Source organism: Hemitrygon akajei, chromosome 22, assembly GCF_048418815.1.
Source record: "Hemitrygon akajei chromosome 22, sHemAka1.3, whole genome shotgun sequence".
Classification (NCBI taxonomy): Eukaryota; Metazoa; Chordata; class Chondrichthyes; order Myliobatiformes; family Dasyatidae; genus Hemitrygon; species Hemitrygon akajei.
The window spans coordinates 35,219,757-35,246,435 of NC_133145.1; the positions used below are offsets into that span (position 1 = coordinate 35,219,757).

At 40.8% G+C, this 26,679-nt stretch overlaps 1 protein-coding gene and 1 long non-coding RNA gene across 2 annotated transcripts in view; both read left to right on the forward strand.

Annotated features, from left to right (window-relative positions):
- LOC140714625 (butyrophilin subfamily 1 member A1-like) overlaps positions 1-26,679 on the forward strand; it is an 89,489-nt gene that overhangs the window by 59,844 nt on the left and 2,966 nt on the right. The gene's annotated exons all lie outside the window — the stretch shown is intronic.
- Positions 9,128-20,539, forward strand: LOC140714626 (uncharacterized). Its single transcript, XR_012095952.1, has 4 exons — positions 9,128-9,308; positions 15,135-15,201; positions 15,289-15,612; positions 19,556-20,539. It is a non-coding gene; the product is annotated as an uncharacterized lncRNA (long non-coding RNA).

The following is a 26,679-nucleotide window of genomic DNA, read 5'->3' on the forward strand; positions in this document are numbered from 1 at the left end:
CCATTCAATAAGATGCACAGTATATTATAGACACAAGCGATCCTGCAGATGGTGGAAATTTTGAGCAATATGCGTAATATGCTGGAGGAACTCAGCAAGTCAAGCAGCATCTATAGAGGGAAATAAATAGTCAACATTTTGGGCAAAGACCGTTCATCAGGACTCCTGATAAAGTGTCTTTTGAATTGAAACATCAACAGTTTATTTCCCTCCATAGATGCTGCCTGACTTGCTGAGTTCCTCCAGCATTTGTCTGTGTTACTTTTAACTATATTCATCTTTTAACATATTTAAGTGACTCTAACCTCCCCCACAACAGTGTTATTAAACAAAAATTAACACCCTGACATACAAAAACATTTTACAGCAGCAGACTAAAATTTTCTGCAAATATTCAGGTTTGCAACAGACTTTTCCGGAAGACAAAAAAGGAAAGATTAGTTAAAGGAGGGAATTCAAGAACTACTGAGGCAATTAAAAGTGGAGTGTGCGAGAATCTGGAGTTGGAGAATCTTAAAAGGTCATTGTACTGAAGGATTTATAGAATTTAAGTAAGTCCAGACTGAGTAGAGATTTTAAAATATGTTGGCAGGATTTGAGATAAAGACATTTGCCTATTAGGTGGCATTAGGGATATCAACCAAGAAACACGGTGTAAAAGTAAAAAAGGTGGAAATTTCAACATGTGGTTTAAGGAGACCAGAAGCAGGCATGGCAAAGGAGGTGAAGGTAATGATGGAGTTAACATTTGATCTGCAACATGCAGAATTCAATATGATGCAAGGCCATGAACAATCTGGTTCAAAGTGTCATAAAAACAAAACTGGATTTCAAGTTATTTAATCTGTTCATATCAGTTGTGATAGTTTGCATATGTATGCATTGACTATTGTAAAATAATAATTTTCCTAACATTAGTGGATTTCAAAGAAATTAACATATTTTGTCTGAAGTTCTGTTATTCCATGAAGTGAAGTGAAGCTCCAAAATGTTTATGCCTTTTTGATAAGCACGTTTATTCCCCATGTGGCAAAGCTGAATTTGTACTTGCAATCTGTATTTATGATCAATATAAATGATTATCAGTAAATTCATTTTGACATTCATACCCACTCAGAGAACGATAACAATATCTTGTAACCAGCATTACATAAATTTATTAGAGGAATGTAAAAGAGAAACATCAGATCAGATCTATGGATAGAATGATGAAATTTCCATAAGCTAAGCTCCTAGACTTACTTAGCAATAGTATCTTAAGCATTTCCAATTTCAGAAAGGAATGGTAGATATTGTTGAATGAAACTGATCTGAAGGTAAATCTACAAACACTAAAGACAGATAAAACATAGAATTTATAACAACTAAACAGGTCAAACAGTTGACATGCTGGTAAAGATTTTAGCAATAAGTTCTGCATTTATTCCCATCAAAAACTACATTCTCTATTTGTTTTAAATCTATGGGTAAAGGGGGTCCAAATCTAATTTATTTCCAATCATTTGTCTCCTGTTACCTACACTAAAGTCAAGTCAAAGTTGAGTTTATTGTCATCAATATCCATAGTAGTGGTGCAATCACTTGAGTTGAATATGATGTTCCCTAAGGGGTTGCCTATTGTTGGGTCCTCAGATGGCTGTAGAGGCTGATAAAGGAACCATTTATTCTGGTGCAATGTGGGCAAAAGTAAATGGTGGCTGTGGTTTGTGGTTAGGTATTTTGGCTGTTCATTCTCTCTTTTCACAGCTGCCAGTTGTTCTCTGTGGCACCACAGAAACTGTTCTCATGTTCACTGCTCCCTCTTGAACAAATTTCCAGATAGAGGCACAACCCTCCCAGCTATCGAGGACATCTTCAAAAGGTGGTTATTTAAGAAGGTGGCATCCATCATTCGCCATCAGAGCTCATCGACAAGTAGCACTGCCACAAAAAAACCGCAGCCATCATTAATCATCTGCACCGTCCAGCCTGTGCTCACTTCTTTATGTTGACAATGGGAAGGATGTACAAGAGCCATAGGTCCAACAGCAACAGGTTCAGGAATAGGGATTACCCGACAACCATCGGGCTCCTGAATCTGTGTGGATGACTTCTCTCAACCTATGGGCGCACTTTCAAGAACTCTCCAATTCCTGTTCTCAGTATTATTTATTCACTATATCTGTTTTTATTTTTGCCATTTGTCTTCTTTTGTACATTCGTTGTTGTAAATCTTTATGTGTAGTTTTTCATTGATTCTGTTATACAGCAGTTTTTGTTATAAAGTGAATGCCTTCAAGAATATGAATTTCAAGGCAGTATATGGTGACATAAAATAATTTGATAATAAATTTATTTTGAAACTTGAACTATTTTAAAAATTAGTTGTGATGCTCCATTTCAACTGAAACCTCTGAGAACTGGACACGTAGTGAGGAAAAGAAGTAAAAGGGAGGGGATGGATTTTTTTTGGTGTCATTCTCTGAAGATGAACAAAGCAGTAAACATATCTTTGATCCTGAGGCAAGTTTTCATCACCACCCATCAGTATCTCTTGTACTTCACTCTCAATCACATTGTAGAACAGTGAACAGTACTGGCCCTTCGGCCCATGATGTTGTGCCTGTGTTTTTATCTTATTTAGAGATACTGCGCGGAACAGACCCTTCTGGCCCAACAAGCCGCACTGTTCAGCAACTCACCTATTTAACACTAGCTTCATCACAGGACAATTTACAATAACAAGTCAACCTACTAACGGGTATGTCTTTCGACTGGGGGAGACCTCCCTATTCTCCATTTTACCACCCTCTTACCCCTCTCGGTACAGGGTCGGTAAAAACGTCTCAGCCAAATCGATACTGGCCTGAATTAAACTGGTCCCTTTCTCAGCGGCCTTTCTCGACATGCTGCGAGTGGTCGCGCATGCGGGATAGATCTTGGGATCTAGAGGTAGGTCCTCAACACTTACAGACTGGCTCGTCAGCTCCATGGCCGACCAAACTTCACCACCAGCTAAATCGTTACCCAAAAGGATGTCTACGTCAGTTCTCGCAAATTCTGAACGTACCCCTATTTCAACTGGTCCAGATACCAGCTCACAATTTATAATGATCCTATGCAAAGGCACAGCTTTTGTCCCTTTTCCTATGCCTCTCAAAGCCACCTCTCCAGTCTCGGGACCAAAATCTAGTACCTTACTGCGAATCAATGACAGCTCAGCTCCAGTGTCTCTCCAGATCCGTACTGGAACTGGTGTGTCTCCCTCTTTCACAGACACGGTTCCTTCTGAAATAAATTTCTCAGGCCCCTCTTGTATTCTGTCTACCTGGGGCTTTCTCGTCGATTTACTGATCACCACAACACATCCTGTAGGGACAGCTGCTTTCCCTTTTCCTGTCTCCTTCCTTAGAGCAAGGCACTTAGATGCAATATGACCCACCTTTCCACAATTAAAACAGGTCAAGCCAGGACCCCTCCTGCCGTCTTGCCTTTCCTCCTCCTTATTTTTACCACTGCCTCCCGGCTGGATCTCTGCCTCAGCCGGCGGGCCTTCTCTACCGTTCCCACGGTCTTTCTGGTAACTCTTATTCAAGGAAAACTTTGTCTTGTGGGTTAGGGCATATTCATCTGCAAACCTAGCAAATTCAGAGATGGACTTATTCGACTTCTCGTTCAAATACATCCGGATATCATCCAAAACACAACCTTTAAATTCCTCAATCAGAATTAACTCCTTGAGACGCTGAAAATCCTCTTCCACCATTTCTGCTGCACACCAGCGATCCAAGAGCACACCCTTTTCATAGGCAAACTCTGCATATGTCTGATTCCACCCTTTCTTTAAATTTCTGAACTTTTGTCTATAGGCCTCAGGTACCAATTCATAGGTCCGAAGAATGGCCTCCTTTACTTTCTCATAATTCTCAGACTCCTCCTCCTCCATGGACAACGCCGCATATGCCCGTTGTGCCTTCCCTTTTAACACACTTTGTAACAACGCCACCCACTGATCTGTGGGCCACTTCTGACTCACTGCCACCTTTTCAAAATGCAAGAAATAACTATCAACATCTGTCTCCTCAAACGGAGGTACTAACCTAAACTCCCTACTAACATTAAATCTCTCCTCTCGGTCTGGCCCTTGAGCTCTTCGCTCTTGCCTGAATTTCTCCATGTCCAACTCATGTTGCCTCTTGTTTCTCCTTCTCCTCATACTCCCTCTCCTTTTCGGCCCTTTCCTTCTCCTTTTCAGCTGCTTCCAGCTGTTTTAACCTAATTTCATGTTCCAACCTTAATTTCTCCAACTCTAACTGAGCCGTCCCACTAGCTGGTACCTTTTCAGGGATATTTTCCAATACCTCAGACGAAAACACATTCTTCACAATATAATACTGAGTTATGGCCCTCCGCACTTCCCGCTTTTTCATCAACAACCTCAGCTCTGTGAGATTTAGTCCTTTCGCAATATTTATCAAGTCCGACTTTGTAGCAGCCTCTAGCGCCTCCAGAGTCGGGTTTTCTATGAATTCGTCTACATCCATCTTTGCTGGTTTCCCGTCTGGTTACCCGCGCAACCGGATCCAAGTTTGGACTTAAAAGCCCGATTTACTGGCCCTCCAATTTGGTATCAAATCTCGAGACGAGGCCCCACGTTGTTACGAACCCCGTAACTGGGTCACTTACCAGCAAAGTTAGAGACGTCCGTTGAAGTCTGATGATACTATTTTTAACAGTATTTATTAGTAAAAATACACAAAAATAATATCAAGGCAAATATACAGATAGTATACATCGTCAATACTAAATCTAAAAGTTCGGGTAAAATAATAATCAATAAGAAATAAGCTCTATCGTTGTCTGGGGATAATGTATTGTCTGATGGAAATATAAAGTTCACTCAGTTCATGCAGGCTGCTGTCTTTTGGTTGTCTCTGTGTTGCACTTTGTTGGAGAGAGAGAGAGATATAGGAATAGAATGGGAACAGTTACCGCTACGGGTTTTTCCAACCTTTATGATTTCGATCTGTCAGGTGTCTCTTTGTTGTGGCCGTTCAATTGTGACCTCTCCTTTAGCTAAACCGTTCTTCCGTGGTGAGCCCGCCGCCCCAGGCAAGGGAGGATGCACACGAGCCCCCACCAGCTTTCGCTATCAAACGCTGTCACAAGATTTCTAGCGTTTCTCCTGGTGCGTCTAAAGGGGTTGTTCCACAGACCCATCTTTTATCCTTACTCACGGGGTCTCAGGTGTCAATCAGGTTGGGATGATGCAATCCCTCAACCAGCCCACTCTGGTTGTCCCCTGAGGGCTTCAATGAATAGTACAGTACTCAATACACAATTCCGTCACCAAGAGACAATGGCCGTTATCAGTGGTTCCGTTCCGCTGAGGCCAGGACACATTCCAAACCTTGTGTATTCTGCGTGGCGCTCTCTCATTTCCTGGGTCCCAGACCCGAATTAATAGCGATCTTGCAATTCTCAAAAAGGAGGGGGCGACTTTGTACCCTTCGGCCCCTCAGAGTTGCTTCACATTCGTAACAGTCCTGGTCCCGCTCCAAGCTTTGATAGTATTCCTTGCTCCCCACTACACCTGCGACTTTGGTGTCATCACAAATTTTATGATCCAATTTGCCACATTATCATTCAGTTCATTGATATAGATGACAAACAACAATGGACCCAGCACCAGTCCCTGTGGCAGTCCACTGGTCACAGGCCTCGAGTCGGAGAGGCAACCATCTACCACCACTCTCTGACTTCTCCTGCGAAGACAATGTCGAATCCAATTTGCTACCTCATCTTGAATGGCAAGTGATTCAACCTTCTTGACCAACCTCCCATTTAGGACCTTGTCAAAGGTTTTGCTACAGTCCATGCAGCCAACATCTACTGCTTTGCCTTCAACAACTTTCCTGGTAACTTCCTCAAAAATCTCTTTAAGTAAGATTGGTTAGACATGACCTGCCATGCACAAAGCCATGCTGACTATCCTTAATCGGTCCTTGTCTAACCAAATAGTTATACCGAGGGTATCCCTCAGAATACCTTCCAATAACTTTCCTACTACTGACGTCAGGTTCGCCAGCCTCCAATTTCCTATCTTATTCTTAGAGCCTTTCTTAAACAACAGAAAGAACATTAGCTATTATCCAATCTTCCGGCACCTCACCTGTGACTAAGGATGTTTAAATATCTCTGCTGGGGCCCTTCAAGTTTCTGCACTGGCCTCCCTTGTCAGGCTCTGGGGATTCATCCATCTTAATTTGCCTCATGACACCTCCTCCTCTGTTATCTGTATAGCGTGCATAGCCTCGCAGCTGCATTGATGAACATATATAGACCTTGTGTCCCTCTCCTGAGTAAATACAGATACAAAAACCCCATTTACAATCTCCCCCATCTCTTTCAGCTCCATACATAGATTACCACTCCGATCTTCCAGAAGACCAATGTTGTTCCTTGCTATCCTTTTGCCCTTAATATATCTATAGATACCCTCAGGATTCTCCTTCACCTTGTATGCTAGAGCAATCTCATGTCCTTTTTAGCCCTCCAATTTCCTTCTTAAGTGTTCTTTTGCTTTTCTTATACTCAAGTATCTCACTTGTTCCTGCCTGCCTATGTCTGTTATGCACCTCCTTGTTTATCTTTACCAGGGGCTCAATATCTCAAGAAAATCAAGTTTCCCTAAAACTGTTATCCTTGCCTTTTATTCTGACAGGAACATACAAACTCTCTACTCTCAAAATTTCACTTCTGAAGGCCACTCACTTACCAAGTATACAATTTGTCAGAAAACAGCCTCTCCCTATCCACACTTGCCAGATTCGTTCTGATACCATCTAAATTGGCCTTTCTCCAGTTTGTAATCTCAACCCAAGGACCAGACCGATCCTTTTCCATTAATTACCTTGAAACTGATGTCATTAGGAACACAGGATACAACGTGTTTCTCTATACAAATTTCTGTCACCCGCACTGCTCATTCACTAATAGGTGATGTAGTAGCGCACAGTTGGGACTTCGATGTACTGATTAAATATGTGGAAAGATTAAATTACCTATTATCACAACCTTGTTACTTGCAACTGTCTGCAACCTCTCTACAAACTCCTTCCTCGAAATCCCGCCGATTGTTGAGTGTTCTATAATAAAGTCCCATTAATGTGGTCATACCATCTGTCTGAGCAGTTCATGTGAAAGGAATACTGCGCTATTTCTGAGAGTAGAGACACATCTTTCTCCTGTTTAACTACAGACATCAGGACAGCTGAGCTGTGCTGGTCCGCACTGTGTGAAGTAACTGGCCTAGCGGAGGTTAACCGAGCTCCCCAACCCAATAAGTGATTGCTGAGCCCTAATGCAATGTGATTAATACGCTGCTGAGAACTTTGTGTTTGATTAGATTACTTCATATTTAATAAGTTAGAAGTAGGTATGCTTCTTTGAAATTATTCTCATTTAATACTATTACAATAACTTGGATTCTGGTCAGTTCTGGTCGCCTCACTACAGGAAGGATGTGGAATGGGTACAACGGAGATATACAAGTATGTTGCCTGGATTAGAGAGCATGCCTTATGAGAAAAGGTTGAGTGAACTCGGTCTTTTCTCCTAGGAGCGAAGGAGGATGAGAGGTGACCTGATAGAACTGTACAAGTTGATGAGAGGCATTGATCGTGTGAATAGTCAGAGGCTTTTTCCCAGGGCTGATATGGTTGCCACAAGAGAACACAGGTTTAAGGTGCTGGGGAGTAGGTACAGTGCAGATGTCAGGGGTAAGTTTTTTACTCAGAGAATGGTGAGTGAGTGGAATGGGCTGTCGGCAACGGTGGTGGAAACGGATACGATAGGGTCCTTTAGGAGACTTAGATAGGTAAATGGAGCTTAGTAAAATAGAGGGCTATAGGTAAGTCGAGTAATTTCTAAGGTAGGGACATGTTTGGCACAACTTTGTGGGCTGAAGGGCCTGTATTGTGCTGTAGGCTTTCTATGTTTCTAAATAATTAATAATAATATATAAATAAGCAATAAATATCAAGAACTTGAGATGAAGAGTCCTTGAAAGTGAGACCATAGGTTGTGGGAAGATTTCAGTGATGGAGCAAGTGAAGTTGAGTTAAGGTATCCTCTTTGGGTCAAGAGCTTGATACAACAATGGTAATAACTGTTCCTGAACTTGCTGCTGTGAGTCCTAAGGCTCTTGTACCTCCTTCCTGATGGCAGCAGTGAGAAGGGTGCATGACTTGGGTGGTGGGGATCCCTGATGATGGATGCTACTTTTCTGCAACAACGCTCCATGTAGATGTGCTCAATGGTTGGGAGGGCTTTACCCATGATGTACTGGGCTATATCCATTATTCTACATAGGATTTTCAATTTGAAGGCATTGATGTTCCATTTAGGCTGTGCTGCAGCCAGTCCACATACCATCGACCACACGTCTATCAATGTTTGACAAAGTCTTGGATGTCATGCTGAATCTTCACAAAACTCCTCAGGAAGTAGAGGCACAGCTGTGTTTCTTTGTAATTCAGGGATATATCTATCTCACTGCAATTACGAAGGGCCCTGAGGAAGTTCACTGAAATATTATGTATAATTCTGGACTCCCTACCCAAGATAGAGGAATTGGTACAAGAAACATTACTTCATTCACTCACTTTGGTCTCATTACTCTAGATACTCATCTGAAAAAAAATCTATTAAAGTCAATTTTGAAATGGTCATCTGAACTAGCTTCAGAAATTCTCTGGATAGAGAATTCTACATTATCTCCATGCTTGAATGAGAAATGCTTTCTGGCCCACGTTTTACTTTAAAGTTCGTGATTCAAAAATTCCCACCAAATAAATTTATTTCAGACTACGCTGTCAATGGCTTTCCTTATTTTAAATACTTCTATTAAATCCCCAGTTAATTATCAATTGTTGAATTTTAATAAGGTGATACAGACTGGCGTCACATGTTATATAGCCACTTACCCCCCCCCCCCCCCACTCAATCACACCCACTTTCAAAGACAATATTTTCTTGCTAGATTGTGGAACCCTGCCATGAATGCAATAATTGACGAATACAGATTGTGCCAAGAAGGGTTTGTTTTCCTTTGCAAGAATTTATAATTACAAACAGTTCCCGATTCTCTGGAGTGAGAGAGAAACAACTAGGACGCGAGTGGTGTAGAAGAGTTGAAGTGGTCTTTCCCACCCTGGTTTTAACGGGAATGTGAAGTCCCATCGGCATCAGTCAGAATGGATATTGTCAACGAGCATTAACAGCGTGAAGTCTGCAGGACTACGGGACACACCATCTTCTTGTTGACGGTTAGTGGTCATTTCTCTCTCGGCAACGCTTCGACAAAATAAACTGCTTGTTTCAGGCACAAGAAAGGGTTAATGCTGGGCGCTTAAGCAACAAGCAAACTGCTGGAGGAACTTAAGGGGTCGGTTCGGAGGGGAAGGAATTGTCTTGGGACAGCGTTCATAACAGACTTAAATGAAGCGCGTAGCAGCTGCAATACACCTAATGGCGCTTGGTGCCCTCTCTGAAATTAGCCCTTTCGTCAGCTTTTGGGACCCCTCTCCAGGTGACCCAGCGCTCAGGGGAACGGAGAGCGCAACAGAAAAGTGACGCTTTCTTTCTAATCTTTATCGCTACTCTGCGGAGCTTTTCTTTTCAGGCAAGATCCCGGCTGCTGTGTGTATTTTCAGTCCGGGTGTGTGATTTAAAGGGACTCCTCTCTCACGCCGCTTATCTAATTTCACCAAATTGTTTGTGTGTGAGCAATAAGAAAGGCATAGGAGCTTCAAGGAGAAACGTGCTAACTGAACTAGGAATGAAAGGACAAGAGGAATGCGAGGTAGAAATTAATGGTGGAGTGGCATCCACAGGTAGAACAAGAAGTTGAAAGCGAAACATTTTGTAAATTGAGGAAAATGGAAAGCTGGTGATTTTCGGAGGAATCTAATTATCCACAAATATGTCCCCATACAACCCTGACATGCATTTTGAGGGCATTCTCAATAACTCCATAATAGAATAATAACTATAATAGAATCAATGAAAGACTGCACCAACTGAGAGTCAACTGATGTGCAGAATACAACAAACTGTGCAAATACAAAAATAAGTGGGGAAAGTGTGAATGGAACCGGAGGAAATAGCAGAGGTACTTAATAGATAGATAGATACTTTATTCATCCCCATGGGGAAATTCAACTTTTTTTCCAATGTCCCATACACTTGTTGTAGCAAAACTAATTACATACAATACATAACTCAGTAAAAAAATATGATATGCATCTAAATCACTATCTCAAAAAGCATTAATAATAGCTTTTAAAAAGTTCTTAAGTCCTGGCGGTTGAATTGTAAAGCCGAATGGCATTGGGGAGAATTGACCTCTTCATCCTGTCTGAGGAGCATTGCATCGATAGTAACCTGTCGCTGAAACTGCTTCTCTGTCTCTGGATGGTGCTATGTAGAGGATGTTCAGAGTTTTCCATAATTGAATACCTTACTTCAGTATTCACTATAGAAAAGGATCTTAGTGATTGTAGTGATGACTTGCAGCAGACTGAAAAGCTTGAGCATGTAGATATTAAGAAAGAGGATGTGCTGGAGCTTTTGGAAAGCATCAAGTTGGATAAGTCGCCGGGACCGGATGAGATGTACTCCAGGCTATTTGGGGAGTCGAGGGAGGAGATTGCTGAGCCTCTGGTGATGATCTTTGCATCATCAATGGGGATGGGAGAGGTTCTGGAGGATTGGAGGGTTGCAGATCTTGTTCCTTTATTCAAGAAAGGGAGTAGAGATAGCCCAGGAAATTATAGACCAGTGAGTCTTACCTCAGTAGTTGATAAGTTTTTGCAGAAGATCCTGAGAGGCAGGATTTATGAACATTTGGAGATGTATAATATAATTAGGAATACTCAACATGGCTTTGTCAAGGGCAGGTCGAGCCTTATGAGCCTGATTGAATTTTTTGAGGATTTGACTAAACACACTGATGAAGGAAGAACAGTAGATGTAGTGTATATGAATTTCAGCAAGACATTTGATAAGGTACCCCATGAAAGGCTTAATGAGAAAGTAAGGAGGCATCAGATCGAAGTGCACATTGCTTTGTGGATCCAGAACTGGTTTGTCCACAGAAGGCAAACAGTGGTTGTAGACTGGTCATATTCTGCATGGAGGTCGGTCACCAGTGGAGTGCCTCGGGGATCTGTTCTGGGACCCCTACTCTTCATGATTTTTATAAATGACCTGGATGAAGAAGTGGAGGGATGGGTTAGTAAGTTTGCTGATGACACAAAGGTTGGAGGTGTTGTGGATAGTGTGGAGGGCTGTCAGAGGTTACAGCGGGAAATTGATAGGATGCAAAACTGGGCTGAGAAGTGGAAGATAGAGTTCAACCCAGATAAGAGTGAAGTGGATCATTTTGGTAGAGCAAATATGATTGCAGAATTTAGTATTAATGGTAGGACTCTCAGTGTATGGAGGATTAGAGGGATCTTGGGGTCCGAGTCCATAGGACGCTTAAAGCAGCTGCGCAGGTTAAATCTGTGGTTGAGAAGGCGTATGGTGTATTGGCCTTCATCAATCATGGAATTGAATTTAGTTGCCGAGAGGTAATGTTGCAGCTATATAGGACCCTGGTCAGACCCCACTTGGAGTACTGTGCTCAGTTCTGGTCGGCTCACTACAGGAAGGATGTGGAAGCCATAGAAATGGTACAACGGAGATATACAAGGATGTTGCCTGGATTAGGGATCATGCCTTTTGAGAATGGGTTGAGTGAACTTGGCCTTTTCTCCTTGGAGTGAAGGAGGATGAGAGCTGACTTGATAGAGGTGTACAAGATGATGAGAGGCATTGATCATGTGAATAATCAGAGGCTTTTTCCCAGGGCTGAAATGGTTGCCACAAGAGGACACAGTTTTAAGATGCTGGGGAGTAGGTACAGAGGAGATGTCAGGGGTAAGTTTTTTACTCAGAGAATAGTGAGTGGAATGGGCTGCCAGCAATGGTGGTGGAAGCGGATATGATAGGGTCTTTTAAGAGACCTTTAGATAGGTAAATGGAGCTTAGTAAAATAGAGGGCTATAGGTAAGTCAAGTAATTTCTAAGGTAGGGACATGTTCGGCACAACTTTGTGGGCTGAAGGGCCTGTATTGTGCTGTAGGCTTTCTATGTTTCTAAATAATATATATAAATAAGCAAAAAATATCAAGAACTTGAGATGAAGAGACCGTGAAAGTGACATCATAGGTTGTGGGAAGATTTCAGTGATGGAGCAAGTGAAGTTGAGTTAAGGCATCCTCTCTGGGTCAAGAGCTTGATACAACAATGGTAAAAACTGTTCCTGAACTTGCTGCTGTGAGTCTTAAGGCTCCTGTACCTCCTTCCTGATGGCAGCAGTGAGAAGGGTGCATGACTTGGGTGGTGGGGATCCCTGATGATGGATGCTACTTTCCTGCAACAACGCTCCATGTAGATGTGCTCAATGGTTGGGAGGGCTTTACCCATGATGTACTGGGCTATATCCATTATTCTGCATAAAATTGGTAAAAGGGTTGATATCTGGAGGAAGGTTTTGTTGGAGAGGAATAAATACTTCTATTAAATCTCCACTTAATTATCAATACTCAGAGGAATTTTAATAAGGTGATAGAGACTGGTGTCACATGTTATATAGACACTTACCCCACCTTCAAAGACAATATTTAATTACTAAATTGTGGCACCCTGCAATGAATGCAATAATTTGTTCATTCTGACCACAAGTTTGTATAACTGTAAGATAATTTCAGTTCTGCTGACATGAAGTCATAGAGTTGTACAGTACAGAAACTTCCCTTTCAGCCAACATGTCGATGCTCATCTATTTATTCAACAAAACTTATTCCATTTGTCTGCATCATGACTGTATCCTTCTTTGCCTCGTCTGTTTACATGTCTGCTAAGCGTAGTAATTGTATCTGATTTCACCATCTTTTCTGGCAGCACATTCTAAATATCAACCACTCTCAATGTAAGAGAAACATTTTTTAAAAACTGTTCTTATCTTAATTCAATACCCTCATGCAAAAAAGATGTCATCCTTTAACCTCCTTTCCTCTAGGGGTAAAAGACCAATCTATTGAGTCTTTTCCCAAACTGAAGTCCTCCAACCCAGACAACATTTTGATAAATCTCTTTTGCACTCTTCCCAATGTAGTCACATCTTTCCTGCACTGTGGTGAAAAGAACTACACACAATATTCCAAGTGTGGCTTAACCAGTATTTTGTCCAGTTGCAACATCAAGTATTCACTCTTACACAAAGCATACAACAGTACAGCATGGGAGCAGGACTTTCAGCACATGATATCTGCTGATGCTGAAATGAACTAAACCTCCCAGCATGTCTGTATATAATCCATATCTCTTTATTGTCCAGTTATCCATGTGTCTATCTAATGAACTCTTAAACACCATTACCATATCTGCTTCTGTTATGAACCCAGGCGGCTCAGTCCAGGCACTTTCCATAATCTTTGCTTTTAAAAAAAAAGCCTAGCACATCTCCTTTAAACCTTCCCTTTCTCATATTGAATGCATTTTCTCCAGTACTTCACATTGCTACCCTGGGAAAGAAAAGAGTCTGTCTATCTTATGTATGCCTATTATCTATGTTCACATACAAGTCAATGATATGGGCTACAAGCAAAGCTTCCAACACAAATACCTATGATATCTTTATGGCCACAAACATCCAGTCAGAAAAACATGCTCCCATCACTCCACTCTGTGTTGTTTCATTCAGCCAATTTTGGATCCAATTAGCCAGCTCGGCTTGAATCTGAAATAGCTTAACTTTAGTTCAGCAGGATCTTGTCAAGCATCTCGCTAAGGTAGATACAGACATGATCTCTCACCCTACCTTCATTGACCTCCTTTGCTACCTCCTAAAATCTCAATCAAATTACTAGGACAGTATTTACCCCCTCACGATGCCATGGTGTGTATTTCTAACCAGTCCCTGCTTCTCCAACTGTATATAAATGCTGTGCCAGTTTTTTTCTCCAGTGATTTTCTTACCACTGGCTTGTAGCTATCTGACTGGTCTCTGCACTTCTTAAACATAGGAACAGTGCTAGCTATACATCTTCTGACATCGAGCCTATGGTTAATAGAGATGCAAAAATCTCCACCTGTGCCCCAGCAATCTTCTCCTTTATTTCTCAAAGCATTCTGAGATAGATCTCATATGGTCCCAGAGATTTATCCAACCTTGCATGTTTCAAGGAATTCAACACCTCTACATTTTTAATCCCTATATGCTCCCAAGCAACTTATCTCTCCTCAAACTTGCTAGGCTCCACATCTTTGTCCTTGGTGAACAAAGATGATAAGTATTTATTTAAAATATTGCCCTCTTGGTTGCATGCATAAATTACCATTTGGACCCTAGCTATCCTCTTATTGCTTGTGACTTATAAAAGGACATTAAGATTCTGTCTAATCTTATTTGCTAAGAATATTTCATAGCCTCATTTTTGTCCTCTTAATTTCTTTTTACATACACTCATAAAACTTCTATATTCTGCAAATGTCTCTTTTGATTGTAGATGCCTATACCTGCCATATGCTTTTTTCTAATCAAACTTTGTATTCCACTACTTTTCAGGGGAAAAAATCAGCATATCATCAGTTTTAAATTATTATGTAGAGGCTTCTGTATTCACACTCCAGGATTTTAGCCATGGTTCTTAGCTGCATCTACTTTACTCCACCTCACTGCTGCCTGTATTTCAGCCAGCCATGAATGTTGCTGCCCAGGCTGAGATGGTGAAATTTGCAATTATATCTTCTCTGTCCACTTCTGCTGGACATAGCATTTTCCCAAGACACAAAGGGATCAGCTCATAGAGACACTTGCAGAAGGGAAGTCAATTAAAAGAGGCACTAAGATTATGTAGAGTAATGGTGATTTTACTGTTAAATTGATCTATTGAATATATTTTTAAAATATAAATTTCTATTCACTTACATTTTCATGACTAAAGTAGAAGTAAATTTCAGACAATGCTGATGTTATGATACAAAAGTGGAATGGATTTTATAAGATTGCTGTGATTTTAACTGTTTATCTTTATTATCTGCAGGTGACTCAAGTGACAGAAATGAACTTTTTTTATTTGATCATGTATCTGAGCATGCACTATGTGGAACGTAAGTACTGAAAGCCTTTCAATAAATAGCTCATTCAACATTGATTGTTAAACTTGTGACTGAAGTTATTGGAAATTAATTTTCTAGCGTTTGTGAAGCTGGATTGTGTGAAGTCAGTAATAGGAATATTTAACGAGGACGCCGAACTACCATGCAGTATGGAAGCAGCAAGGATGAAAACACTCACTCTAGCAAAACTACATGAAAATGGATCGAATGATAAAACTGTCTATAAATTTAACTCAAATGAAAATGACAGTGGAGTTCAGGGTCGAATTAAATTACATCAAGATTCACAGAATGTGTCCCTGATAATCCAGAAAATACAAGCATCTGATAATGGAACATATCAATTCTTTGTGGAAACAGATCATGGACATGCTGTTGAATCCATCGATTTGATAGTTAGAGGTGGGTAATATAGTATTTTCTCTGCTTTTAATTTTCTTTATGAATATTGGTTACATCTAATTGGTAATAAATTGCAGTTAATACTGTATCTCTAAGTGCCTTGATTTGTGAGTTAGTCTGCAATATGCAATATTGATAGTTATATTTAGACAGGGAAGAATGGCTGAATTTATGTCATCATTACAAGTCATATCACTGCAACAAATTGTTTTGAATTCTACCATCTTCAGTGAAGCTCCTTTCCATCAAACACTGAATAAATATGCATGAATAAAATAAATGACTTTTAGTTTGTGGATTAAGTACATAATTTATATTTGAGAATATGTAAGTTTCTAAAGAAGGAAGACATTGGAAATTCATAAATTGTAGACCATTGTGGTCTACAAGAAAAAAATCCTGTGTGAATAGTATACAAAGTACATAGGTTTTCTGACATTTGGAGAAGGCAAGGCATAGTAATATATTCATTTAGTCATTTAAAATGATAGCAATAAAGGAGCAAGCTACAACACTTGTAATTACTGTCCCAGTGCATTACTAATCTCCTAAGGTTATTGGGACATAAAAGAAAGATTTATTACCTTTAATGATGTATTTGTATATAGTATCTGCAAATGGCAGTAATGATTGCGCAATATATTTGGCAAGAAATCATATTACTGGACATATGTTCTTTGGCTTTGAGGCTCTATCAGTTGAAGATCCACAACTTTTTTTTCCTGGATTTATTTATAGACCACTTGGACTAAGTAACGAAGAACTCCTACCTCACATCTCAACTAAGTTCCAGCATTGATCTGTCTATTCCCTAATATTTGATTAGTCAAATAGTTTCAGATTTGAATGATGCAGGGAATTATATGAATGTAAGCTGTTCTATCAAGAAAGCTGGAAAATAGCATTCATAATGTTAATATGGATATTAGTGCTAATCCTATTAGACATTGTGCATCCAATGCTATGGTCACATGGCTAAAGGTGTAAAGCATGTCTTTCATCTCCATGTACTGGGCCACCCATCAGTAAAAAAGAAGAAAACGGCAAAACATTTCTTGTGTGCACAGCAATAGAATATCCACTGGCACAACTTATTGGAAGACTGAAAATGAAACCATCTTGCATAATAGTGTTGACAATGTGCGACTAGTTGTATTGTACATCACCAGCTGCATTCCAGTAGTTGATGACTGGTGCTCTATAAACTGTACTTGTTCTGTTTGCATTGGAAATGATTGTATATCTAAAGGTAAGTTTGAATCTTATTTATCATTAAATGCAAGTTCTGCAACTTCTGAGCCTCTATTGTGAATTGGCTGTTTATAAAATACAAGGCCTCCATGTATGCTGTAGCAATTTCAATCAGTGATTCAATGAAAAGAAACACATGTATTTATTCACTGCTATTCACTACTGACATTTAGTCAACATTGCAACTTGGAGTATGTGGCAGTTATCTTGAGTAAAGCAAGCACATCTGCACATCCATATGATAATGATCTAATGTGGTGAGGAGAGGAAATAGAAGACCCTAATGGCTGTGACTAGAGACGTGTAGAAACTGTGGATATCAAGACAAGATCTGAAGCTGGAAAGAGGAAGAAAGTTGGGAAGCATGCAGCTGCTTAATGGAACTTGATGATCAGCTTGAATTAAATAAATGATCAAGAATGTCAAAGATCATGAAGCTCCCTTGTGTGATTCATTGTAATGGGTATTTGAATCATACTTGAAAAATCATATTTATAGTGGGCAGAAATAGTGAACTCAACAATTATAACTCCTCTCAGTTCTGCATTGTCCCAAACTACCAAATTATGTACATACAATGTGTGTATTTTTGTGGTCTTCACCTGCTGTAGCCCATCCACTTTAAGGTTTGATGTGTTGTATATTCAGAGATGCTCTTCTGCACCCTACTGTTGTAATAAAAGATTTTTTTGAGTTCCTGCCACCTTCCTGTCAGGGTGAACCAATCTGGAATTTCAGGACTTTCTCCTCTAACCTATCTCATTGATAAGGGTTTTTCACCCACAAAACTGCCACTCAATGGATGTCCTTTGTTTTTTGCACCATTGTCTGCGAACTCTAGAGACTGCTGTGCATGAAAATGCCAGATCAGCAGTTTCAAAGATACTCAAATCAACCCACCCGACACCAACAGTCATTCCACAGTCTGGCGTACAGCAGGTGTACAGTTTCTAGTGAAATGGCCGCTGAGTGTACATCTGCATGATTTACTGCGTATAATTATATTTTGTATTCCTTATAACATGTGGAATAATTTGAATAGGATTTTTGTTCTTATTTTGTAATCATATTTAAAATGTTTGCTTTATTTCTGCTCCACTTGTGTTCCTGGAAACACTCTTCAGTTTAATGGTAAAATAGAAACTACTGCAGTGAGCCGACCCAGGATCTTGCCGAGCTATGGATCTTAAATTGGCTGTTAAGTAGCCACTATCTTGAATATTCCATAAGACCATGAGACAATAAGACGTAGGAGCAGAATTAAGCCATTCTGCCCATCAAGTCTGTTCCAGCATTTCACCATGGCTGATCTATTTCTTTCTCAACACTATTCTCCTGCCTTCTCCCCACAACCTTTCATGCCCTGACTAATGAAGAGCTTACCAACTTCTGCCTTAGATACACCCAATGATCTGGCTTCCACAGCCACCTGTGGCAATGAATTGCCCAGATTCAACAACCATTCTAAATGGACATCCCACTATTCTGAGACTGGGTCTCTGGTCATAGACTCACCACTATAGGAAGCATATACTCTACAGCCACTTTATCTAGGCTTGTCAACATTCGATAGGTTTCAATGAGATCACCCCTGATTCTTCTAAATTCCAGTGAGTACAGGCACAGAGCCAACAAACACTCCTCATAGGATAACCCTAGAAATATTCTCGTAAACATCCTCGGAACCCTCTTCAATGTCAACACATCGATTCTTATATAAGGAGCCCAAAACTGCTCTCTATTTTCCAAGTGAGGCCTCACCAGTGCCTTATAAATGCTCAGCATTACATCCTTGCTCTTATATTCTAGTCATCTGGAAATGAATGCTAACATTGCATTTGCCTTCCTCACCACAAACTTAACCTGCAAATTAATCTTTAGGGACTCCTGCATGAGGTCTCCCAAGTGCCTTTGCACCTTGGATTTTTGAATTTGCTCCCTGTTTAGAAAATAGTCGGTGCTTTTGTTCCTTTTACCAAAGAGCATAACCTTGCACTTCCTGACACTGTATTCTGATTACAACATCTTTGATCATTCTCCGAATCTGTCTAAATCCTACTGCAGACTCTCTGCTTCCACAACACTACCAGCCCCTCCACCTATCTTGCTATCATGTGAAAACCTGGCCAGTTTTCTGCTTTCTACCTAGCTCTCTAAATCCTCTCAAGGACTTCCTCCCTTTTCCTTCCTATGTTATTGGTGCAAACAGGTACCAAGACTTCTGGCTGCTCACCTTCCCTCTTTAGAATGTTGTGGATCTGATCCGACATATCTTCCAGGTGTCCCTATCGTGTCTATATTCTGGACTTGTGAGGACCTTTTCGATAGCAGTGTTCCACGATTTAGTTCTCTTTAAATTATAATTACATTGAAGCACTCCAAAGCTGAAATTCCCATCAAGTTGAATTCCCATTAATATGGTTCATGTTTCCTGTGCCTCAAAGAATCATTTGCAATAACGTGCACAAGTTGCAGCTGAGCATGAGCATATTTGGCTTGTCTAAAAGTCCCAATTCAATGTAACCTATGTATCCTAAGACTAACACACAGTTTACTTGGCTCAGGGCAGTTATCTCATGAATTGATATTGTACATAGTCAATTACAAAATTAAATATTAAGTTTACATTTTTGTGCTACAGAATGTAAATTCTACATTTTCAGACAATTTAATTATTTATTTTCCATTGCAGAAGTTGAAGCAATTCCTCAGCAACTATTGGATGACGTTAGAATACTTGTTGGTGTTATTCTCTCCTTGGTGTTCTTAATACTGCTGTGCATAGCAGTTTTTTACTGCAAGAAGAAATTTTCTAAAGCTAGACTATTAATTCTGGTCAGTGAAAGTGAAGAACATAGAACATCGAACACTACAGCGCAGTCCAGGCATTTGGCCCATGATGTTGTGTTCACTTTTCAGCCTACCCCAACATCAATCTAATTCTTCCCTCCCACATAACTCTCTATTTTTCTTTCATGCAATGGACATCTAAGAATCTCTTTAACTTTTCTAATGTATCTGCCTCTACCACCATCCCTGGCAGTGTGTTTGTTCCACACATTCACCACTTTGTGTGTAAATAAAACCTACCACCAACAGACAACCCCCTACAAATTCCTACATCACTTAAAAAGTAATCTGTCTCATATTAGCCATTACTGCCTTGGGAAAAAGTTACGGGCTGTCTACTCGATCTACATCTCTTATCATCTTATACACCATTACCAAGTTCAAAGTAAATTTATTATCAAAGTACACATATGTCACATGTACAATACTGAGCTCATTTTCTTCTGGGCATACACAGTTAATCCAAGAAACAAAACAGAATCAATGAAACACCATATTCAACAACATGGACAAACAACCAATGTGCAAAAGACAAAAACTGTGCAAAGAGAAATGAAATAAATAATTACATCAAGTCGAGAACAAGAGATGAAGAGTCCTTGAAAGTGATTCCAAAGGTTGTGGTACAGTTCACTGAAGTTGTAAGGAAATAGGGGTATTGCTGTGCTTTCTTTGTAATTGTATTTACTTGCTGGGTCAAGCATAGGTCCTCTGTTGTAAACCATGTATACCTGTCTGGACACGCGGCTGTGCTGACTGCTCCTGTGATTGGGACACTGCCCCTCCCACAGTCTTCAACATGGTCATTCTCTGTTTTCGCTGTTAATAAAAGCCTATCGTTATTTACTCTACTTCCAGTCTCCTAGAGTTATTGATAGTGCATCAATCTCTGAAATGATAACACTGAGGAATTTAGAGTTGCTGACACTCATTCTCATGAATAAAGTCACCTCTCATTCTTCTATGCTCCAAAGTGAAAAGTCCCAGCTTGCTCAACTTTTCCTTATAAGTCCTGCACTCTAGTGTAGTCAGCATCCTGGTAAGTCTCCTCCGCACCCTCTCTAAAGCTTCCATTTCCTTTCTGGGACAAGACGACCAGACTGAACACAATAATCTGTGTGGTCTAACCAGAGTTTTATGGAACTGAAACATCCTGTGGTTCATGAAATCAATCCTCCAAATAATGAAAGCCAACACAACATATTCCTTAACCACCCTATCAACTTGCATGATAACTCTACAGGATCTATGCATGTGCACCCTAAGATCCCTCTGTTCCTCAACACTGTTAAAAATCCTGCCATTAGTGCTGTACCTTGCCTTTAAGTTTGACCTTCCCAAGTGAATCACTGGACACTCTTCTGAATTGAATTCCATCTGCCACATCTCAGTTCATCAGTCCAGCCCTATATTCTGTCAATGACCCATTGTAATCTACGACAACCTTCTACCCTATCCACAATACCACCAATCTTTGTGTAATCTGAAAAATTATTAACCCACCCTTCTATTTCCTCATCCAAGTCATCTATAAAAATCACAAAGAGTAGGGGTCCCATAACAGGTCCCCGGGAATTCCACTTGTTACCAATCTTCAGGCAGAGGACATTCCATCTACAACCACTATCTGACTTTTATAGGGAAGCCAATTCAGAATCCATACAGGCAAGTTTTCCTAGATCACTTCCCTCCTCGCTTTTCTGAAAGAGCCTACTATGGGGAACCTTTTTTGGAGCCTTACTAAATCTATAAACACCAAATCCATCACTCCATCTTCATCAATTTGTTTTGTCACTTCCTCAAAAATGTCACTCAGGTTCATGAGGCATGACCTCCCCCCTCATAAAGCTACACTGATTGTCCCAGGTCAGACTATGCTACTTCGAAGACTCTAAAACTGGTGTTACATAGCAGTTTTTGAAGGTTCTGTTCTCCATTCCATTCAATAAAAACCCATTCACACTTTTACCAATCCGTCTTTCTCCATTCCAACTTTAGCTAGGGTAAGACTGCAGCACCCACCACACTTAACTGAGTGACCATTTTTCATAAAAGAGTATAAAGAGCATCAATCATAAGCAACATAATGTAAAAGTGGCCATTGTTGACCTCAGTCCTGTTCTCTCGCAATACTATCACATATTCACTACACAATATAAGCAATTTAACAGCGAAACATCTCAACATGGACGAATTATAATGAAATCTGACACTGTTCTAAAGATGGAGACAATATCCCATGTGAAGAAATAACTGGTCCAAAGTGGTGGATATTGAGAGGTATTGGAGGAGAGAAAGAGAGAGGGTTAAGAAGTTGGGAAGAATAAAATCTGTAATAAATGTGTATCAGAAGCCAACGGTGGAGGAAGCAAAAAATTTTGAGCAAGTTTCATGGTCTTTCGTGACACTACTAGTCCCACGTGCTAGTCAGAGGAGAAATAGGAGGATATTTCAGATGAATACGTGGCTTGAAAAATGGTGCAAGTGGGAGGGATTCAAATTTCAGGGACATTGGAACCAGTTCTGGGGGAGGTGGAACCGGTACAAACAGGATGGTCTGCACCTGGGCTGGACTGGAACCAATGTCCTAGGGGGAGCGTTTGCTACTGCTGTTCAGGAGGATTTAAACTAATATGACAGGGGGATGGGAACAAGTGCAGAGAGACAGAGGGGTGTAAAATGAGGGTAGAAGCAAAAAGTAGTAAGGTGAAAAGTAAAAGTGGCAGGCAGGCAAATCCAGGGCAAAAAGCAAAAAGGGCCACTTTTCAACATAATTGTATAAGGGCTAAGAGTGTTGTAAAAACAAGCCTGAAGGCTTTGTGTGTCAATGTGAGGAGCATTCGTAACAAGGTGGATGAATTGAATATGCAGATAGCTATTAATGAATATGATATAGTTGGGATCACAGAGACATGGCTCCAGGGTGACCAAGGATGGCAGCTCAACATCCAGGGATATTCAATATTCAGGAGGGATAGACAGGAAAGAAAAGGAGGTGGGGTAGTGTTGCTGGTTAGAGAGGAGATTAACGCAATAGAAAGGAAGGACATTAGCCTGGAGGATGTGGAATCGATACGGGTAGAGCTGCATAACACTAAGGGGCAGAAAACGCTGGTGGGAATTGTGTACAGGCCACCTAACTGTAGTAGTGAGGTTGGGGATGGCATTAAACAGGAAATTAGAAATGTGTGCAATAAAGGAACAGTAGTTATAATGGGTGACTTCAATCTACATATAGATTGGGTGAACCAAATTGGTAAGGGTGCTGAGGAAGAGGATTTCTTGGAATGTATGCGGGATGGTTTTCTGAACCAACATGTCGAGGAACCAACTAGAGAGCAGGCCATTCTAGATTGGGTATTGAGCAATGAGGAAGGATTAGTTAGCAATCTTGTCGTGCGAGGCCCCTTAGGTAAGAGTGTCCATAATATGGTGGAATTCTTCATTAAGATGGAGAATGACATAGTTAATTCAGAAACAAAGGTTCTGAACTTAAAGAAGGTAACTTTGAAGGTATGAGATGTGAATTAGCTAAGATAGACGGGCAAATGATACTTAAAAGGTTGACGGTGGATATGCAATGGAGAGCATTTAAAGATTGCATGGATGAACTACAGCAATTGTTCATCCCAGTTTGGCAAAAGAATAAACCAGGGAAGGTAGTGCACCCATGGCTGACAAGGGAAATTAGGGATATTATCAAGTCGAAAGAAAAAACATATAAATTAGCAAAAAAAAAAGCGGCACACCTGAGGACTGGGAGAAATACAGAGGCCAGCAGAGGAGGACAAAGGGATAATTAGGAAAGGGAAAAAAGATTATGAGAGAAAGCTGGCAGGGAACATAAAAAATGACTGTAAAAGCTTTTATAGATATGTGAAAAGAAAAAGATTGGTCAAGACAAATGTAGGTCCCTTACAGTCAGAAACAGGTGAATTGATCATAGGGAACAAGGACATGGCAGACCAATTGAATAACTACTTTGATTCTGTCTTCACTAAGGAGGACATAAATAATCTTCTAGAAATAGTAGGGGACCGAGGGTCTAGTGAGATGGAGGAACTGAGGGAAATACATGTTAGTAGGGAAGTGGTGTTAGGTAAATTGAAGGGATTAAAGGCAGATAAATCCCCAAGGCCAGATGGTCTGCATCCCAGAGTGCTTAAGGAAGTAGCCCAAGAAATAGTGGATGCAATAGTGATAATTTTTCAAAACTCCTTAGATTCTGGATTAGTTCCTGAGGATTGGAGGGTGGCTAATGTAACCCCACTTTTTAAAAAAGGAGGGAGAGAGAAACCGGGGAATTATAGACCGGTTTGTCTGACATCGGTGGTGGGGAAAATGCTAGAGTCGGTTATCAATGATGTGATAACAGCACATTTGGAAAGAGGTGAAATCATCGGACAAAGTCAGCATGGATTTGTGAAAGGAAAATCATGTCTGACGAATCTCATAGAATTTTTTGAAGATGTAACTAGTAGAGTGGATAGGGGAGAGCCAGTGGATGTGGTATATTTAGATTTTCAAAAGGCTTTTGACAAGGTTCCACACAGGAGATTAGTGTGCAAACTTAAAGCACACGGTATTGGGGGTATGGAATTGATGTGGATAGAGAATTGGTTGGCAGACAGGAAGCAAAGAGTGGGAGTAAACGGGTCCTTTTCAGAATGGCAGGCAGTGACTAGTGGAGTACCGCAAGGCTCAGTGCTGGGACCCCAGTTGTTTACAATATATATTAATGATTTAGATGAGGGAATTAAATGCAGCATCTCCAAGTTTGCGGATGACACAAAGCTGGGCAGCGGTGTTAGCTGTGAGGAGGATGCTAAGAGGATGCAGGGTGAGTTGGATAGGTTAGGTGAGTGGGCAAATTCATGGCAGATGCAATTTAATGTGGATAAATGTGACGTTATCCACTTTGGTTGCAAGAACAGGAAAACAGATTATTATCTGAACGGTGGCCGATTAGGAAAAGGGGAGGTGCAACAAGACCTGGGTGTCATTGTACACCAGTCATTGAAGGTGTGCATACAGGTATAGCAGGCGGTGAAAAAGGTAAATGGTATGTTGGCATTCATAGCAAAAGGATTTGAGTACAGGAGCAGGGAGGTTCTACTGCAGTTGTACAAGGCCTTGGTGATACCGCATCTGAAGTACTGTGTGCAGATTGGTCCCCTAATCTGAGGAAAGACACTCTTGCCATAGAGGGAGTACAAAGAAGGTTCACCAGATTGATTCCTGGGATGGCAGGACTTTCATATGAAGAAAGACTGGATCGACTAGGCTTATACTCAATGGAATTTAGAAGATTGAGGAGGGATCTTATTGATACGTATAAAATTCTAAAGGGATTGGACAGGCTAGATGCAGGAAGATTGTTTCTGATGTTGGGGAAGTCCAGAATGAGGGGTCACAGTTTAAGGATAAAGGGGAAGCCTTTTTGGACCGAGATGAGGAAAAAGTTCTTCACACAGAAAGTGGTGAATCTGTGGAATTCTTTGCCATAGGAAACAGTTGAGGCCGGATCATTGGCTATATTTAAGAGAAAGTTAGATATGGCCCTTGTGGCTAAAGGGATCGGGGGTATGGAGAGAAAGCAGGTACAGGGTTCTGAGTTGGATGATCAGCCATGATCATATTGAATGGCGGTGTAGGCTCCAAGGGCCGAATGGCCAACTCCTGCACCTATTTTCTATGTTTCTATGTCTTAAAATGAGAGAAACACAAGTTCAGGAAACTACTTAAATGCATGTATAACAAATGCTAGGCATTGCTTAAAAATGAACTATTCAGATCAGCAAGGTGTAATGACTGAATGGGATTTGGTCCATTTGACATGAAAACCTTGAAACATAGAACATAGGGGACAAATATGCCATCCAGCCATTTGTGCTTGTGTCACCATCTAACATGATCATGGATGATCATTCACTCCAGTATTACTGCATTCCTGTTTCTCTTCATCCTTCTAAACCAGGGGTTCACAACCTGGAGCCACAGACTCCTTGGTTAATGGTAGGTGTCCCTGGCATAAAAAGAGTTGGGAACCCCTGCTCTATACATCTACCTGCCCTCTTGAATATATTTAATGGTTTGGCCTCTACTCCCTCCTGTGTGTATAATTCTCCTGATCTCGGTATGGTATACACCATATCTTGAGCCATGACCCCTTCTTCTGCACTCCTCAGCCTCTATTTAGTCCTGTTAGTTTTTTTGAGTGCGTGGCTTTTAGGAAGTCCAACGTTATTCTTCTGAATTAAAGTTGATATTTGCCTACCTGAGCCAATCTCTCTGCATACAATGGTCATTCCATCTCAGGGATCTCTCTATTAACATTTATTCACTCCACCCATGACAAACCGATTCTTTCTCACATAAGGAGACCAAAACTCCAGTTGGGCTTGCACCAAGATGACAACATTGCTTTTGCGATGAAAATCATCTAATTTGAATACTTGCTTGCTTCAACTATCAATGTACAAAGGCACCCACTTGAAACACATTTCCTTTTCCCAATTTATCATTGCCTAGATAATAATCTGCCTCACACACTAAATGCTGGTGGAACGCAGCAGGCCAGTCAGCATCTATAGGAAGAAGTACAGTCGACATTTCAGGCCAAGACCTTTCGTCAGGACTAACTGAAAGAAGAGATAATAAGTGATTTCAAAGTGGGAGGAGGAGCGGGAAATCCAAAATGATAGGAGAAGACAGGAGGGAGAGGGATGAAGCTAAGAGCTGGAAAGTTGATTGGAAAAAGGGATACACTGCTGGAGAAGGGAGAGGATCATGGACAGGACGCCTAGGGAGAAAGAAAGGGGGAGGGGAGCACCAGAGGGAGATGGAGAGCAGGCAAGGAGTGATTGTGATAGGGGCAGAGAGAAAAGGGGGGAGAGAGAAAAGGGGGGAGAGAGAGAGAGATAAATAAGGGATGGGGTAAGAAGGGGAGGAGGGCATTAATGGAAG